Source organism: Megalopta genalis, unplaced genomic scaffold (genome assembly GCF_051020955.1).
Source record: "Megalopta genalis isolate 19385.01 unplaced genomic scaffold, iyMegGena1_principal scaffold0020, whole genome shotgun sequence".
In the NCBI taxonomy this organism is placed as follows: Eukaryota; Metazoa; Arthropoda; class Insecta; order Hymenoptera; family Halictidae; genus Megalopta; species Megalopta genalis.
This window is the reverse complement of record NW_027476090.1, coordinates 2,909,981-2,930,374: the sequence shown is the minus strand read 5'-3', so window position 1 is coordinate 2,930,374 and position 20,394 is coordinate 2,909,981.

The window sequence follows — 20,394 nt, the reverse complement described above, 5'->3', positions numbered from 1 at the left end:
AGAGTAGCCAATAACTTTGAACATTTCTGTCCTCGTTACACGTTAGATGCCTTTTTATGTAGACCATGCATTCAAGCAGTGTTAATAATTTTCAAATTGCTTAAAAAGAACGACATACGTCCTTAAGCGTTAGATACAGTGCTTGATAAGTTTCATGAATCCAAAGTAATATGTGATAATATTGTATCACATATTGTATAAGTAATAGTAATTTTGTAATAATATATTACAAAATATATTGCTAATAACCCCGTAGGGGGTTTCATAACTTAACCTTTTAGGCACGACGCGCCACTATAGTGGCTTGCTCTAGTAGCTCACTCGCTCATCGTTCGAACCAAATAATCGTCTTCATACGCATTGTTTCACACTTCTTTTGTCTTCGCATCGATTTACAACAGTCTACAGGGTGTCCCAAAAATGTCTCGCAACCCGGAAATGGCGGGTTCCTCGGATTATTTGAAGCAACTTCTTCCTTTACAAAAATGTTCTCCGAGGCACCGATAACGAGTTATTAACGAAAAACAGTGACCAATAAGAATCGAGTACGGCTGACGCGAGGCGGCCCAGCCAACCAGCACGCGAAGCCCAGTTCCGCTCATTGGCTCGGTCGCCTCGCGCCAGCAGAGCTCGCCTCTCATTGATCACTGTTTTTCGTTAATAACTCGTTAACGGTGCCTCGGAGAAAACTTTTGTAAAGGAAAAAGTTGCTTCAAATGGCCCGAGGAACCCGCCACTTTCGGATTGCGAGACATTTTTGGGACACTCTGTATGTACAGACAGAATGTACAGTATCAGACTCTGTACAGTACATAGCAGACTCTGCCGTCCACAGAAATAGACCCGCGCAGAATTCAGCCGTCCTAGCTTCGGATTAAACAGAGACATTTCTAAAGAGCTAAATTGAAAGACTCGGTCACCAAAACAATCGATTTTCCTAGTGAAAGATCAACCTAGCGAATTTCAACCCCTTTCACACAACTCCTTCGATTTTTCGCCAAAAACAGGCGTCGCGCCTTATCCCCGAAGAAAGCGATCCTCCCCCGATGTTTCTTCCGACGGTTGACGCATGTGGACTCGTTCTTTCTGTGGCGCATCGTTAAATCAGCCGGACCCACGTTCGCAATCGCCCTTAAACTTTAACACGCCTTAGAGTCGCCGATGCAGGACGTTCGCGCGCGGATAGAAGGACGCGCGGCGCGACGGGGCAAAATCCAGAAAACCCATATAACGTCGGCATGCAATTACAAACGCGTCCTCACGCCGACGGGAACACGCGCGCGCGCGCGCGCATACACGACGCACACGTACATACAACGACACGCCGAGCCACAGGCTCTCCCCCCCCCCCCCCGCCCCACGGATTCGACTAACGGCGTCGTGCATAAACTTCGTGTGCACACATTCTCGTGGATCGGGACGCGCGGAGTGCCACCCACACGCGGCCGCCTTGCCAGCCAACGCGCGTAGAATGTAATTAAGATAAATTAGCGTTAAGGGGAATTGGGTTGAAGCTCGAGGGTGGAGAGGGCCTGAAAGGGTGGACGAAACGCGCGAGTCGGTGTGCGGAAGGTCCGCGTACGCGCCGGATCACCCTCGTGTTCGCTTGTCCGTGTGTCTCTTTTCGTTCGTTTATCCGCGCGAGGGACGAGGAAAGAGACAGGTGGGAAGGGTGAAGGATGGAATAAAGAGGGTGGGGGCGGTAAGAGGAGAAACCCGTGTATGGGTCCCCGTGTCCGTGTGCGGCCGTAGAGGCGTGTGTGCGAGCGTGCACGAACTCCGCGCAAGTAAGCTTCATCGGCGTTACGGCACGCTGGAAGCTTAATGATGCATACCGCCGGCGCCAAACGAGCATCCACTGATAAAGCAATGACCAGGGGGCGAGAAGAAGGGACACAAAACTCTTTCCGTAAGCCAGGACCAAGGTTATCGGGCAGACTATCGATCGGTTGCATCCGGCCGGTTGCATGTTTCGGTGATAAGTCGAAGCTTACGCCGGCTCTGCTAAATTATGACGACGGAGCTCGCCGGCCCCGTTCCCTTTGCAATCGTGTGTACAGAGTTTCGCGGTAGCCGGGGGTCGCTGCTTGTAATTATAAATGATCGTTCCGGACGAAGATTCGCCGTGGTTTTATGGGCTCGGGGAGCGCTGCTTCTTGCCGCGCCGCAGCTGCCGGATGATAATAGTTCCGCGCGTGTTCTGCTTTTCCATGCTCTGATTTCGGTCCTGCGGCAAGCCGGCTTCGGCTCTATCAGTTTTATCAACCGTGATCGGTTGGCTACCTCGCGGAGAATACCAATGTCCGTTTATTGCCCGATCGCGAAGTTTTATGCGATTGGCGGTCCCTATCGATCTTCCGTCCGTTTTCATAGAATCTTACGATCTGATTTTTTTGTCCAGAACTTGAACCACTGAGCCATCGTATCCCGAACTTCTCCTATGACTCCATGTGCATTATGGAGAAATAATTGACCTCCTCTTTCAAAATTGTTCATTTTTGTTTCTGAGCGTCGATCAGAGAGAATTTACTGGATACAGGGTGGACCACAGAACGTGATCAACTTAATTTATTCTGCTGCCACTGGTTTTAATTGGACATTTTTGCGCAAGAATTACACGGTTTGAGGAGAGCTTTAAGACGATTGTGTACCAAATTTTTTATCAACCCTTCTTTTCTAGAATTATCAAGGTTTCCAGAGCAGAGAGAATTTCCTATAAAATAAATAGAACACTATCATAAGAAAAATAGAATCGAGAATCAGTCGCTTTACTCGCCCAGTAGTAGACCATTGTAAAAGAGAAGAATAATTTAATTAGCCAGTTATGTATTTGCGTTTCCAGAGCAGAGAAAATTTCCTATAAAACGAATAGAACACTATCATAAGAAAAATAGAATTGGGAATCAATTGCTTTAACCCACACCCAGTATTTAATCACTGTAAAAGAAAAGAATAATTTAATTAGTCAGTTATGTATCTGCGTTTCCAGAGCAGAGAGAATTTCCTACAAAATAAATAGAACACTATCATAAGAAAAATAGAATCGGGAATCAGTTGCTTTAACCCACCCAGTATTTGATCACTGTAAAAGAGAAGAGTAATTTAATTAGCCAGTTATGTATTTGCGTTTCCAGAGCAGAGAGAATTTCCTATAAAATAAATAGAACACTATCATAAGAAAAATAGAATCGGGAATCAGTCGCTTTACTCGCCCAGTATTTGATCACTGTAAAAGAGAAGAGTAATTTAATTAACCAGTTATGTATTTGCGTTTCCAGAGCAGAGAGAATTTCCTATAAAATAAATAGAACACTGTCATAAGAAAAATAAAATCGTGAATTAGTCGCGTTAATTCACCCAGTATTTGATCACTGTAAAAGAGAAGAATAATTTAATTATCCAGCGATGTATCTGCGTTTCCAGAACACAGAGATGTTCCTATAAAAAGAATAGAACACTATCATAAAAAAGAAAGGCATAGAAATGGATAGAAATATATAATAATAATAATAATAATAATAATAATAATAATATATAAATGGATAGAAGAACATTTTCTCCGATTGAATCACCGGAAGCAAAAGTCTATTATCCGCGCCCGAGCAGCGGAAATCGATGTCGCCCTGGTCGATTCCCTAATCGTCGGTGTCTTTATTTCTGTGAACGAGCGGCAGGCAATAACCCTCGAAATACATATGTATAAACACACCCGATGCAAGCATACACGAGTAGAAATTACACAATTACAGCTGCATACCAGCGATATCTCGCGCGTTCGCCATGAGGTTTGGACAGCGAAGAGAAACAGCGCCTCGGGGATGCTGCTGCCGCTGATGGACGTTTCCGATACGAGAGAGACAAAGAGGACGAGTGCGAGACGATTGAATAAGGACACGCCGAGCGAAAGGGGTTGGGAAAGTGGAAGTCCAGAGGAGCAGAGCGAACGGGAGGAGTCGCTCCCTAGTTTCTCTAGCTATTATATTATTTAATTAATTAAGTTCGCAAGACCCTCGGCAGCTCGTTCGCGTGATTAATAACATTGTATGGCCGTAGCACTATTAGCCGGGCCTCGGCTTGCGAATTTACGGGCTTCTCTGTCTATATATTACGTTTCAGGCCTTCACCTGTACCAGTCAACGCCAAACGCATGCCGCTCGAAGATTTTGCCCCGTGCTGCGTGTATCTTCTTCGGCCATTGGGTGCCGGTAATCTGCGGCCGATCGGGGCAACTTTGAAACGAAACACGGGCTCCCTTTACTTCGGCGAGTTCAATTGTCGAGATTTATGTCGACGACCTATTTAGCTTCGGCCCGAAGATCGCAGCGGAAACGAAGATGATAAACCTGTAGTCTAATTGCATTCGGTTTATCAAGAGCTGAACGAGTGGTGTCATCCGTTCGGGCGTGTTGAAGGAAGTTTCCTTTTATTGCCAAGGGACAGTTAAGTGCTCGTTAAAGACTCGCTTTATCTCGTCCCGTTTAAGGGATGGAACTGTCATGGTTATCTTCAGCGTGAGAAAAGAATCTCCTCGGGGTGTTCTGTTCACACCCCAAATGCGACCCACGATTGATTTCTTTCGTCGACGATGTCGTTTCGAGATTCTGAAGTTTGGTTAATGATTTTTGCTTGTCGATGGACTGAATGAATGGCTTTCGTTTCATTTCATTTTATTTCGAGCTTGTATGTCATTCGTTCGCAGCAGACTCTTCCTTGTTACAAATGCATGGGGATTTGTTGTACGCTCGTGCCAAACTGTGCGTGTATGGGTACCAATATTATTTTTATTATACGCATTGCAAGCGACGTAAGTACAAGCAACATGCAAAAATTACACGATTTTCATTTCTAGCTGGAGGTATAGATTAAGGTTATGTATGCTGGGTATACTGTGACAGTTTTGCGTGCACCGCACGTTATGACGTATCGATTACTGGCGACACTAATGTGTGCAGAACAAACAAAATAAACATAAATATTGCTATTGGTAAATCATATTAATTATATAATATTGTTATATTTAAATTATATTATTAAATATTATATAATAATATTGTGAATGAAAAATGAATATAGTGAATATATTATAATAAATGAATGTATTATATTGTGAATGAAAATGTTTCCCCATTATTGTACTCCCTAAAACGGAGTCCAAGTATAATTATGGATTAAGGTTATGTGTGCTGAGTATACTGTGACAGTTTTGCGTGCACCGCACGTTATGACGTATCGATTACTGGCGACACTAATGTGTGCAGAACAAACAAAATAAACATAAATATTGCTATTGGTAAATAATATTAATTATATAATATTGTTATATTTAAATTATATTATTAAATATTATATAATAATATTGTGAATGAAAAATGAATATAGTGAATATATTATAATAAATGAATCTATTATATTATGAATGAAAATGTTTCTCTATTATTGTACACCCTAAAACGGAGTCCAAGTATAACATTAAAATTTTTTCCCTTACGATTTTCCACGTATTATCTCACTATTAATAGTGAGTTATTTATAATATATTATATATATTATTATAATAGTTAGTTAACTAACGCAATTAAAGTGATGGTTGCAGGAACGCTGACAGTAATTGGGACATCTACCCTACACGCATGTAATTCAATAAAAATTACATGTCCATGTGGACGAAATATGGAAACTATAAGAAAAACAAAGAATTAAAGAAAATTTAAGCAATGTATGAAATTCAACACACTTCATCGAAGTAAGTCGATATATTCATATAATAATCATTGTTATAAAATACAGTTTCTAAACTATTTCTCACAATTTACTGGTAATCTTTGCTTCAATAATTTGAAGGTATAACCAACTAAAGAACAAATGTAGCATTACCTGCAAAATTCAAACAAATATTTTACAGAAAGTACTACACCATTAACGCATTATTTTACTCCGAGCAACTATAACGAAAATAATGGTGTTGAATAAATTGTTGTAGGCAATAAGCTTGTAGTGAAACTTGAATTCCGTTTAAAAATGATTGCCTGCATTATTGTGAAATGCAAACGTAGACATACCTTCCTGTTGCTATACCTTCCAGTTGCTATCCCAACTATGCCACGCGGTTTTTCTGCTAAAAACGTTTCACAGTCTATCGTGGATCTGGGCGGAATACAAAATACGAATTTAACCCTTCCGACGTTAGCAAAAGGTCCCTAAGAGCCGTAAAATTCTTTCGCGCCTGTTCACGTGCGGCCGCATGAACCTGCTAATTTTCTGTTTCAAAATCGCCTTTATTTTAAATTAACTTGGTCACACGAAACAAAGTTTAGTTAATTAAAATTCATGGCTTCCGGATGGATGCTGCGCTCAGAATCAGCGTGATGCCGACATTTCGCAAACAGTTAGTTTACATTTTCAGAACTAGGGAGCTCTGATTCTGAAGGCCCTGGTGTTTTCGAAGTTTTTATAGTATAGCGGCGGTAAGTGATGCGATTCGGCGCGTCAATCATAGGGCTTTTTTTAAATAAATCAGATGGTCTGTTTAAAAAACCGGGAGGACAGTATGCCAAATTAGGTTAACGCAGTACCCCCGATCTCTGTTTGCACACTGTCCTCCCGATTTTTTAATACACCGATTGAAGTATTAACAAAAGGCCATGATTGAAAATGAAAAGCTATGATTGAAACGTAAGTTTTCCAGTTTTGTTGTTATTCCAAGTAATAGCAAAGTTAAAAAACGGTATTTTAATCATTGCACGGTAAGCTAGTATTTGAACATCTACAAAAAATTCGAGTGGTTTAGTCCAATTTTTTAAAAATGTTTCACCACTTTAAAAGATGTCCGAAAACTTTCTGCACAGAAACCGAGTGCATAATAGATCGCTTCCCGGCTTAATTATTTCTATCGTTCTGAAAGTATTTTTGGTAAAACTAATACCAGAAATGGAAATAGTTTATTTTTGTGGTGTTCCGTTGAATAGAATCTCACAAATTGGTATATATTTTTGTTACTTTAATAAAAGTATCCGTACACTTTTGTCCTCCACATTATACAATCGTAGTTAAATTGAGGATTGCGAGCACGACTGTTTCAAATATCGCCAAAAACTTTCATGCAAAAGTATGTAACGAAGCAAAATTAATATTTCCTCCTGTATAAGCTTCTTATAATAAATATTGCTCAAACCGCAAAATCCGCAGAATTCTGCGTTTCTCGCTGAAAATATCCATTGACTCAAGGCTGATTTTTCATGGAGCGCGTATGCGTAGAATGCGGGCAAGACGAAGCACGAGGTCATAATCACTCCGTGAAGAGGTGTGCCGAAACTGGTAGAGGGTGTGGAGAATTTGAGAAAAATGCAAATGCAAACTGCTGTCGAACCGTAAAAGAGGGCGCGAAATCCAGCCAGAGCCGGTCTTATCGCGCACGGAGCTGAAGTCCAGCCAGCCGTTTCGTCCGAGATAAGCCACGTCCATTTGCAATATCTAATCTCGTTGTGGACGGTGCTTAAAGAGTCCCTTGACGGCTCTTCTTGGCCCGCCGACTCGCTCTCCGTACGTAACGCTTAAAAGACTATCAATTCTTGCATTTCCCGAGCGACGTCGACAAAAAATTCAGCCACCCCTGTCCCCCCACCCCTGCCCCAGACTCTGCCGAAAAAGGAAACGAGAATACACGGACATATAAAGCATTGCCTCGTTGTACCCCGTTCATTTATATCGTGAAGCATCGTTCACGAAACGTTTTTTCCCATAGAAAATATAATTCGCATTGGCTGGCGGATTGACAGCGAAATTCACTCGGAAATTCAGTGGCCTTGTATCGGGGAACAAAGGGGGGAAAAGTATAACACAAACCGGCGGCAGTTTAACCGGTAAATAAGCCTCTCTTACGGGTTCCTTTTCTCCTTTTCCGGGCGTATCTTAAATCACAAGGCGGTGGCTCGTATGCCGACCTACCCCAAAGTAGCAGCGACAGCAGCTCATCACCCCCTACCATAAACGGCAGTCAGAAAAATGCCGAAACACGGCGACGGGTCCCTCTTGATCTCATCCCCCGGTCCCAGGACCACCCCCGTGTGTCAGCCCTCGATCTGAAACCCCCGGCTCGAGGTCATTGACATGCACCCTCGTAAAGAGTCTGCAGACCCTGCGTCCTCGTAAGCAGATACCAGCGAAACGTTCGCATTATTCCGGAAACGGAACGGTGCCTTCTTTAAATTAACTCTTCAGCCTGTGCATTAGCTCGAACCGCCGCGACTACCTAAGTAATCGACCGATAAATTCGATCGGCTTCTTCATTCGGGATACTCCGAACGTTCTCCATCTGATACGTGGCTGATCTCCCGATTTCGAAGAGTAGAAGTAAGATGCATAATTGGTATCGTGGAGAAATGTATGAAGCATTGGGTTGGCAACTAAGTAATTGCCGATTTGTTCAATGAAATAAAATTTTCTTTTTCTTGGAACGAAGTTTAATCTGTAATGTATTTTCCATTTTGTTCGATGACCTTGTGCCATCTCTCTGACAACTTGAAAATTCCACGCTCGTAGAAAGTCTGATCCTTTTCGGCCAAAAACTGAGTCAAGTGAGATTTTACAGCGTCATCGTCATTCAAAGTTTTACCACGAAGAGAGTTGTCCAGGGATCGAAATAAGTGCTAATCCGATGGCGCGAGATCAGGGCTGTATGGTGGGTGTAACATCAATTCCCAACCAATATCCACCAATTTTTGCCGAGTGGACAAAGACGCGTGCGGCCTAGCATTGTCCTGCTGGAAAATGGCACCTTTACGATTGACCAATTCTGCTCGCTTTTCCTTGACCGCTGCATTAAATTTGTCCAGTTGCTAACATTCGCGGATAATAAAAAATAACATAATAATAATAATAATAATAATAATAATAATAATAATAATAATAATAATAATAATAATAATAATAATTTTATAATATAACATTTACGGATATCATAAAAATGGGAGTGAGAGACATCTATAACTGAAATCGGCAATTACTTAGTTGCCAACCCAATATATAAACATTCTACCTATATTTTTGAATATTGTTCTTTATAAATTCACTCGCACAAATACTGTTTGTAACAATCAGCTGTAAAAAATATTGTTCATTCGAATACGAGCTTTTCTTAAACAATAACATACTGTTCCATATTGTGTACTTCAATTTCTTCATCGTCCGGATTTATTGAACAGTTGATTCACTGCCTCTATTTTGGAAAGAACATTTGAAGTAGGCGTTTCAAAATAGGGACAATCAGTCCGAAACACGGGAATATGATACAAAAATGCCGTTCCATATTAGATGCACGCTCGTACAATCTTGGCAATCTTACACCACCCGAAAAGCGTCCCATAATAGGGGCATAATATTCAATATTAATAACCATAATATTCTGGACGCTTTTCCTTGACCGCTGCATTCAATTTGTCCAGTCGCTAACATTCACGGATAATGAAAAATAACATAATAATAATAATTTTATAATATAACATTTACGGATATTATAAAAATGGGAGTGAGCGACATCTATAACTGAAATCAGCAATTACTTAGTTGCCAACTCAATAGTATATGTTATCCTACCGTTCGATGGAGTAGTGACTGTTAACAAATTATAATTTAGCATAGGCTAACGGTAGAGACCTGCCAGTGTAAATACAATAATTTCCCCCTAATTCGCGCTAAAATTGCGCACAGAAGTGGACAATTTGGGAAGAGGAGATGCGATTATACGAACCTAGTTTTATAGTTGTTGACAATCGATGAAAATAAAAACGAACCGGAATGCTCGAATAATTGTATCTCCTCTTCCCAAAATTGTTCATTTTCGTGCGCAACTAAGCTCGAATTATGAAGAAATAATTGATCTCCTCTTTCAAAATTGTTCATTTTTGTTTCTGAGCGTCAATCAGAGAGAATTTACTGGATACAGGGTGGACCGCAGAACGTGATCAACTTAATTTATTCTGCTGCTACTAGTTTTAATTGGATATTTTTGCGCAAATATTACACGATTTGAGGAGAGCTTTAAGACGATTGTGTACCAAGTTTTTTGTCAACCCTTCTTTTCCGGAGTTGTCAAGGTTTTTTCATAGATAAACCTACAATTGTTCTTTAGATTTGGAAAAAATTATATGTTATGATTGCAGAATCGTCTCAGCAAAGGATGGGTGCAGAAAAATTGTAGGTCAACCTAAATAAAACTGAAGGTTACATTGACAACTCCGGAAAGAAAGAGTTGACAAAAATTTGTTAGATTCATCTTAAAGCTCTCCTTAAACAATGTTATTCAAATCGAAACATTAGCAACAGAATAAATTAAGCTGATCACGTTCCGCGATCCACTCTATATGTATATCTTTATTAGCCAGTTAGCTATTTTTAACGAGTGTGCTTATGATGAAATGGCAATATTTTGTGTTATGACGACTATGCTCGACAATAACTGGTTAATTAGCCGTCATATTGATAAACAAGTATGACGCATCAGGCGAATCTATTATTGCTCTGTATTTGCAAATGGCAAACACAGCTATCATTAGTTGTCTTACAGAAGCCAGTTAATAATAGCCATCAAATATCAAGTTAACAAACACCGGTACGAAGTTGTACGTCAAACCAATAATTAACCGTTCCATGCAGCAATTATAATGTGACTGAAAAATCCTAATCACTTCTATTACGAATTTAAAAACGGCTTGTCGTTTACCACTAAATCCATCGACATTTTGTATATAATTTCTAACAGCAGTTTTTGAATAAACGTTATATTCTTTTCTAGTCGCTTATAAGTAATAAACTTTTACGTAATAATTCGAAAAGATTTATCTCTTGCATCTTAGACATATACATCTTCTCGAAAGAGAAGACTCTAGAAATTGAAAATATTATATTTTACTTTAGTAATTTAGATATTGTGTTATTCAGATCAAAATCAAATTTGTTGCACGCAGCATTTGTTTTAAAGATGATCAGTCTCTACAGTGAACATTTTCCACAAACAGATTTTTTAGACGTTTAGACGTTTGTGGTTTTATTCTTCGGCCGATACTAAATTTGTCACGTTTTCTGTTTTTCAGAAATTCTAGTGGAATCTATTGATATTGCCTCGATATTTTTTATTTCTTTTTACTGCGTATCTCGATATTCGGTCATATTCTACTATTTCCAGTTTCTGTCCTCTTTCTTTTTTTACATTAAAACTTTACGTGTAACTGGAAGTTTTGCACCCACAATTGAAAGTTTACGCACTATTATTATCTCAAATTGAACTCATCGCGTCGCAAATAGGACGACACATTCCATAGAAAAATTGACGGTAATAATAAACCTGTAACTTCAGTGCAAATATCGCTATAAAAGTTCGTGCATTTTTCCAGCAGTCAAACGACCGTAGATAACGATAGAGAGCATAAGATTATCAGAAAAAAAACAAAAGAAGAAGAGAAGTATGTACTGAAAAAGTAAGTAGGTATATATTACAATAAAAAACCGTGCGGTAAATTGAGGAAAAGCGAAAACATTGAACTTACAAATTTTGGTCAAAGTTTGAGAAACGTTTAAATAATTAAAATATAATATAAATAATATGTAATATAATATAATATTATATAATATATAAATAATATATAAATATAGTATAATATATATATAATAATATAATATATAAGTATAATATAATATAAAATATAATATAATATAAAATATAATATAATAATATAATTATTAAAAAAATAATTAAATTATTAATAATTCGTCTATCTCATGGCAAAAATGATCAGAAAGATTTCACTTTACAGAGCATATCGCATTTTCTCTCTGCTCCGTACGAAAATAATTCTGTTCTTGAAACACCGAAACTCGAGCACTGAAACTTCCATATTCTGCTGGATCGAAACTGAATTATTGCTAATTTCTGGATTTCATAAGTTAGCGATTCGATATTCGTCGAGAATTTGGTTCGGGTTAAATCGAATTTATACGGGCCGCCAGCAATTCGGAGAGTTTTCAGCAGCGAAAAATCGTTTCACGCGGCGTGTCGGCTCACCTGCAAAAATAGCTCGATCATCGCCCATTGTTGTGAGCGCACCCTCCTATGAAAATTTCGACGCCGGAGCGCTCAGCGATGCGGTGCAGCGGATGCATTATTTACATGTTGCGAATATAACGGCGAACGCATCGAGTATCGTGCCGCATAGATGCACGTCGTCGACCAGCATGAAAAAAAAAAGACCGTGATTGAGACTGCAGGCGTCGCAGGAGTTTGTGCTTCCCTACGAGTTCACTTCGATGCTGTTCGATTCAATTAGAATCCATTGTTTAGGCTTCGGATTTCAATTTGCAATTAGACAATTGTCACGAGCAATGATAATTCTATGTTCTAATCAAGCATTCTATAGTCTATTTTAGTCAAGAAGACAGTCATATTTAAATATATAATATAATTATATTAATTATATATAATATATTAATATATAATTATATAATTTATATTATATATATTATTATTATTATATATTATATATTATATTATATAATATAATTATATAATATATAATTATATTAATTATATATAATATAATTACATATATTTAAACATTCAAGAAAACAGTGTGGTTTAAGTGGGAGGAGGAGGGGGCATTCTGTACGCAAATAATGAGCAAATAAAATGCATTCCATACTTCTAAGGTGGGGTGATTGCATGGTGATTTGCATGAACAATACGCACAATGTTATCGAAGTTTAAAAATGAAAAACTGTGTAAAGTTTCCAATAGTTGTTTCTTTAATGTATGTATAATTTTCTTTGATGTATAAATATAAAGCAAAGTTGCACGAACATTCTCACAGATTATGAATAAAGTTTAATATATAATACTTGAAAAGTATTTAAAAATAATAACGCACTAAATAACCTAATAATTTCAAGAAGGTCTCATTAGACTCGATAAAGTTATTTATGAGCAAAACTATTAATGCAAATGAAAATAAATACTGTTGGAATTATTAAATACCATTAGAGTGAAAAACTTTGAAATATAAAAAATATATTATTGTCGAAATGAGTTAACGTGTACGGTTGGAAAAGTTCAGCCGTCGCATATCGCAAACAGTAGCGTATTATTGGCCACGCCGGTAGTGGTGCACGGAAAGAAGATCGAAAAAAAGAGTGTCATTGCGATAAATCATCTCGGCCGACAGGCATTGAGCATTCTCGCGAGAGATTTTCTCACACTTGCCGCGAACCAATCAGAAGCCCTGGTTCTACCGGCAACCCCCGAAATGCCGGCCAATCGCGTCACGTTCCACGATGATCGATGACCGAAGAAATTACCGATTGTCGTCGACGCCACGATCGTCCGTTCTCCCGTTCTGCTCTTCCTTCTCTCCCTCGTGCATTCCGACCTTGTTTCCTTTCGCTCTTTTCGCCGGTTTTCCTGCCAATAATTATTCACGAGAATGCGGCGTCGATGGAATCATTGTGCGACGATTGTGAACGAAGCTCACAATCGACGCGATGAATTCATTCCGGAAGGCTGGCACAAAAGCTTTTCGATTTTGACACCCTTCGAAAATCCTATTTTAATATGTATTGGCATAATTTTCATTTTTCAATATCTTCCGGCTATTTTAATTTGTTCATTTTTGGGGCACTGCTACTATAAATAATGCTACTCTCAATAATAACACATTTGATATTGACGATACATCTGAAATAATCATGTTCTTTATTTTAATATTTATATATATATAAATATATAATATAATATATATATATAAATAACATGTCATTTTTGCGATATATATATAATATAATATATATAATAATATATATAATATATAATATATGATATATATTATTATTATTATATATAATATATATAATATATAATATATGATATATATAATAATATATATAATATATAATATATGATATATATTATTATTATTATTATTATATATATATATATATATATTATATATTATATATATTATTATATATATTATATTATATATATATCGCAAAAATGACATGTTATTTTATTTCATAGTTATTTCCATGTCTGTGACCCCTTCTGAAATAACATTATTTAAGATGTTATATCAAATAACACGTTATTTCATTTTATAATTATTTGAAATAATTATGAAGTTAGATTTAATGTTTGGGCTGGTGTGTACGACTTTTCGCTTTATATAATTGTTGCGAAGATTTCGTAAAATAAAATCTTTACGTTCGATATTTTCAAGAATCATTTCTTTTGACCATTTAGAAACAAAGAAATGCCGGAATAATTTATTATTTGAAATCGCTTTACCTCGAATGAATCGATATTTCAAATAAATATGAATTCAAATTTATTCAAGTATAAATTATTTCAAATAGTTATTTTCTATTTTTATTTCAAATATTTCAAATATATTTATTTCAAATTATTATTCCAAATACTTTCAATTATTTTTTCTATTTTATTTCAAAAATTTCAAATTTCCCAGGTCTGTGTTCAATAACAGCTTTTATAAATAACGTAATCCGAAGTATATTATTGTTGTAACATAGTTTGACTGGTATCAAGTTCTGATACAGTCATGTGGAGTTACATTAGATGAAGTAAATGATAAATTGCTTGCCGAATGATTCATTTTACCAAGAAATTCGGCAGATTTAGTTCGCTGGTATTAATTTCCTAGCATGAAAAGAAATGACACGTTTATAAAATGATGCATTTAATTATTAACTACTTTTAAAAAATCGATAACAACTCTATCGACCTCAGAATATCTTTGTTGAACCGAGCTATAAACCCTTTATATTTCTACACGTGATATAATGTATCCATTTAAATAATACTATCAATAATTAATGTTATCAATCAAATTCAATTCAAAGTCTTCGGATAGTACCTGATCCACAATTACTATAATTCTAAATTATAGTATATATAAATAATAATAAATATATATATATATATATATATATATATATATATATATATATATATATATATATAGTACTATATATACTATACTATATTATATATAGTATAGTATAGTATAGTATAGTATAGTATATATAGTATAGTATAGTATAGTATAGTATAGTATATATATAGTATAGTATAGTATAGTATAGTATAGTATATATATAGTATATATAAATTAAAAAAATATAAATTGAAATTATAGTAATAAATGAGCCGTTTATTTTGAAAGTGGCATAAGTCACTTTACCGTAATGAAAAGTGTTGATTTTTTTCATGTTTATACGAAATTATTTATACTGAGATAACAAATACAAGTAAATCTTCTCGAAAGTTAGCGTCCATATTTTGAAACGTGTTAAAACGCAAACCCTTAAATATATCAACTTAAAAACAAAGTGACTTATCGCCACTTTCAAAATAAACGGCTCGAATATGCGCTGATTCCTGGATAAGAAGAACCTTGTGTGTTCGGTTCGATTTAATAATCAGGGAAACCTGATCGATCTATCCGATGGAACTAGCCAAGTAGAAGGACCACCTAATTGCTGCACTCGTGAAACGAGTCCAAGCTTATCGCTCGGTTCACCCCGATGACATGGCTTCGGTGACCACTTGATCCGAGGGTGTTCCCGCCGTTCTCCTTCCCGCGCGGCCCAAGGACGTGAGGAAGCCGTGAGTCAAAAGAAATTAGGGCAATCATAATTTTCCGTGGCGCAGCGTCGATAAGAAAGGACAAGTGCACACTTGTCCGCGGTCGCAGGTGTAGCCGGCCACGGCCAGGGAGAGTTCAACGCGGGACACCAGAAGAAGGGAGCCACAGCAAATTCCATTGTTTCGGAAACAATGTTGTACAGCGTGCCTCTTTCCAGTGGCACTGTCGCGCTTTATAGAACCAAGTGGCCCCAAAGAGTGCACGATGCGGCGGCGCATCGACGCTTCATTGTGCGCGGAGGTGCTCAGCGTACGAAACGGTACCTCGGCGTCGTCGTTCCGCCACTTGACCGTTGCTCGAACGATCCACAGCCCGTGGGCATCGATTGTTTTATTACCGCAATTTCGGAATTAATTCGCCGAACGGAATTCACGGGTCTACGCTTTTCAGGAATTCTCGAATATTCATCGTTCCACGGGCAAACTAATTGCGCCCGCGTTTAGGGGATTAATTAATTTACAACGGCGACCGGCGGCCCCGGACGATTCTGTCGATTCTCCTCCTTCCTATTCCTTCGTGATTCTCTGGACTCTGTTGATTATCTCGCGCCATTCTGCTTGCCCATCATTTTATTAGGCTCCTCGAAAAATGTTGTGCTCGCTTTTCGACCAACCTGCACAATGCGAATTTGGATTAACCCTTATGCGTTAGGGTAGCATGTACCGTTTCTGACGATATAAGTGAATAATAATTCACTTTTTCTTATTTTAAATTGTCCACTTTTACGCTGTCATTATTTGTTACAACAGCAAGCTTTTCAAATACCACGAATTAAAATATAGAAGAGCAAAATTTTTTAAAGAATTATGCTGTATTTTAATCGCATAATTTGTGTTATTCTGCTTGCCCATCATTTTATTAGGCTCGTCGAAAAATTTTGTGCTCGCTTTTCGACCAACCTGCACAATGCGAAATTGGATTAACCCTTGCGTTAGGGTAGCATGTACCGTTTCTGACGATCTGTATTATTATTCACTTTTTCTTATTTTAAATTGTCCACTTTTACGCTGTCATTATTTGTTACAACAGCAAGCTTTTCAAATACCACGAACTGAAGTATAGAAAAGCAAAATTTTTTTAAAGAATTATGCTGTACTTCAATCGCATAATTTGTGTTACGTGTAATATGAAATTTTTGTGGTGGCCAGAACTGATAAACAAGTAGACACAAATGGTGAGAAATGTGAATTTTATTATTTCCGTACGGTAATAATTTTTTAATTATTTTGTATTAAAGGTATTAGAAATCGATCAATACTTGCATTTGCGTCGAAATTCATATAAATCATTAAAATAGGTTTATTCGAAATAAGCATACATATAAATCAATTCTGAAATATTATTTGAGAAATCATTTATTTCCAAATAATTTCGCGTTGTTTCAAATAGTAATGCAAGATAGTAAATAATATATACGTTAACATATACTTTTTTACATGATAAGCATATTCATTATAGATGATTATTGGCTCTTAATACGACACGATATTATTATTATTACTGTTATTATTGTTACTATTATAATATACCGAATTATGGTATTATATGGTATATAATTATATGATATATAATATATAATATAATTATATGGTATATTGTATATAATGGTGTTATAACGAATACCAACGTCATTCCATTATCTTCTAACATCCCAAAATCTTCTGCAAGCCATGATTTCACCCTTGACTCATCCTCGATCTTTGTCCTTGCCGCATCATACCTGAACCTTTGCCAGCCACGTCATCTTCAAAACTCTAACCTTACCATTTATCCCTTACAATTTCCTAAACCCCCCACCACTCAAGTATCTTCTCCACTTCAAAACATTCGCCAGTTCGGTTTCCTTCAAAACATGCGCCGTCGTCTAATGAGGACATTAAAAAATACAAGGCTTGCATACGCGAAAAACGAGTAGAAAAAATACCATGGAAAATTTATTCTAATTTATTATATATATATATATATATATATATATATATATATATATATATATATATATATAAATACCATAGAAAATTTATTCTAATTTATTATATATATATAATATAATATAAAATAAATTAGAATAAATTTTCTATGGTATTTTTTCTTATATATAATATACTATATATACTACATATTATATACTATAATTATTATATAGTTGCTATTTTCTTTAGATCAAGTGACATCATTACTATCAAAGAACACGTCAAGCGTTTGCAGAAAAGAAACAAGACTATATGAAGCTACCCCTAATTTATAAATAGATATAGAAATATTAGCAGAATATTGGAGAAATATTAACATTGCGTAATCCTTTGGAAGATGACTGTGTGATCGCGACTCTAATAACTCTTCAATGCCAAAAGACACATGGATACAGATGAGAACAGAATTATAGCGAGTAGAATGAAGCGTTGTTTTTTGTTGTTATCCAATATACTGTTGTTCTTTTTTATAGTTACCTAAACTTTTGACAATAATTTATTAGCATGGCAACTCGTGGGATTCTCCTAAAATATAATCCTTATAATATTACATATATTATTATAAATTTCTCACATCTGAAGTAATGTTAGTTCAGTCTTTTTCACGATGGAAACGTAAAATTATTTATGTAGAAGTTTTAATTACTGTTAATATCCCTTGTTCAATTTCCTAGAATCCACAGTTTTTTCTCGAAAATTACATACAATTAAAATGGCTACAGAAAGTAAACAAAATTTGTCCCGTGTTCCAAATCATCGTGAATTTGAAGATTAAAGTCTCCGCTTTATAATGACACCATAAAAGTTTGCATAGCAAGATGCCCTTAACGAGGATGATCTTTTTATTAGCTAGAATCGCTCTTGAGCCTACTGCGCGGCGTCCCAGCGACGAAACAGGCACTGGCTAGTTCACGAATCATTTACTTTATGAGCCGTTTATTTTGAAAGTGGCATAAGTCACTTTACCGTAATGAAAAGTGGTGATTTTTTAATGTTTATACGAAATTATTTATACTGAGAAAAATATCAGTATCCTGAGATAACAAATACGATGTGTGATCACGACTCTAATAACTCTTCAATACCAAAAGACACATGGATACAGATGAGAACAGAATTATAGCGAGTAGAATGAAGCGTTGTTTTTTGTTGTTATCCAATATACTGTTGTTCTTTTTTATAGTTACCTAAACTTTTGACAATGATTTATTAGCATGGCAACTCGTGGGATTCTCCTAAAATATAATCCTTATAATATTACATATATTATTATAAATTTCTCACATCTGAAGTAATGTTAGTTCAGTCTTTTTTCACGATGGAAACGTAAAATTATTTATGTAGAAGTTTTAATTACTGTTAATATCCCTTGTTCAATTTCCTAGAATCCACAGTTTTTTCTCGAAAATTACATACAATTAAAATGGCTACAGAAAGTAAACAAAATTTGTCCCGTGTTCCAAATCATCGTGAATTTGAAGATTAAAGTCTCCGCTTTATAATGACACCATAAAAGTTTGCATAGCAAGATGCCCTTAACGAGGATGATCTTTTTATTAGCTAGAATCGCTCTTGAGCCTACTGCGCGGCGTCCCAGCGACGAAACAGGCACTGGCTAGTTCACGAATCATTTACTTTATGAGCCGTTTATTTTGAAAGTGGCATAAGTCGCTTTACCGTAATGAAAAGTGGTGATTTTTTAATGTTTTTACGAAATTATTTATACTGAGAAAAATATCAGCATCCTGAGATAACAAATACAAGTCAATCTTCTCGAAAGTTAGCATCCATACTTTTAAACGTGTTAAAACGCAAACCCTTAAATAAATCGATTTAAAAGCAAAGTGACTTATGCCACTTTCAAAATAAACGGCTCATATATGTTTCTATCGAGGTCCGATTGGTGTACCTATTTTCTAAAAAAAGATATGCATTTGCCTAAACATCCGCAGTATAGTTATTAGAGCTTATTACAACTTCTAGATATTTATTTGCTCGAAGCTCGTTCGTTGCATCAGTCTTTTACATTTCGTTCAAGTTTACATGTGAAGTGCAGAACTTTCGTACGTGAAACATGTGATAAGTTACGAACAACATGAAAAACTGTCGATTGATTGCAAAGTTTCAGGAGGGCGCAACAAATTCACGATGTTCTCGCATCGATTGATTTATCCATATCGTCAGCGGTCCATTTTCGTGGCAACCATGACCTTTGTTCCTCGGTCAGATATCAGGTTACTTCGTCCACGAGGCGAGGATAAATGAGCAGAAAAAAAATGAAACGTGAAGCAACGGTAACCGTGAACAACCTACCGAAATTCAATGGTCGACGTAGCTCCGACGACGTTATGGCCCGATGACCGACAAGAAGGAAAGTCGAACGGAAAAAAAATAGAGACCAGATCGCCGGAGAAAGAGACACGTGTGCGGTTAGGTAGCGCTACCGTCGCGACGCACCTGACGAAAAGCAGAATTGTTCGCGTTGGAAGATGAACAGGCGTGCACCAAAGAGTGCCCCACGGACCACCCTACCTTGTTCGTATCAAATTTTCCTCCAACGAGGCTCGCGCGGAGGGGACGAACGGGGCTCACCTTCGAAGCCATTGAGAACTTATTGAGAAATCGTGAAAATCGATCGGGTGCACGACCCTTGGGCGCCATTGTCGACCACGTGCAACTCGGCCGAGAAGAAGCGACCGTGCCCGCGGACAGTGATCCGA